This window comes from Tigriopus californicus, chromosome 2 (assembly GCF_007210705.1).
Source record: "Tigriopus californicus strain San Diego chromosome 2, Tcal_SD_v2.1, whole genome shotgun sequence".
Lineage (NCBI taxonomy): Eukaryota > Metazoa > Arthropoda > Copepoda > Harpacticoida > Harpacticidae > Tigriopus > Tigriopus californicus.
Window position 1 is genome coordinate 3,852,808 of NC_081441.1, and position 502 is coordinate 3,853,309.

The following is a 502-nucleotide window of genomic DNA, read 5'->3' on the forward strand; positions in this document are numbered from 1 at the left end:
GGCATTGAGCAAAAATAACGAATGTCCTTTGTAGTTGGCAAAGAAGCTGTAAACAAACAGTTGGATGCATTTTGTGCCACTGATTCATTGAAACCTGTTCCTATTGCTCTAGGATTGTGGTTCCCTTCTTTGTCTTGTGGGTCCCGACAAATTTTGGCACAGATTTTCAATGAGATTCAAGTCTGGATTGATTCATTACAGGCCATTCCAGAACTTGGATACTGTTTTCACATCATAAAATTGCCTTTTACAATACTAGATAGTTAGCAAAAAAGATGTAAGAGACGCAACCTTGAATGGTTAAATGAACGGGTTGCAAAACAACCAGATCAGTCGTTTAGAAACAAAAATCTATTGAAATGATGAAATGGACAATGATTTTTGTTTTCACTCGGTTTTTCTTTTTTTTTAATCAAAACTGGTAAAAACAATGTAAAACCCAACCTTTTAAGCCAAAATGATACAAAATGCAACTTATGAAAAAAGATCGGAGAAGCGAAAA

At 34.9% G+C, this 502-nt stretch overlaps 1 protein-coding gene across 1 annotated transcript in view; it reads right to left on the reverse strand.

Annotated features, from left to right (window-relative positions):
• Positions 1 to 502, reverse strand: part of LOC131876938 (uncharacterized) — a 6,792-nt gene that overhangs the window by 1,065 nt on the left and 5,225 nt on the right. The gene's annotated exons all lie outside the window — the stretch shown is intronic.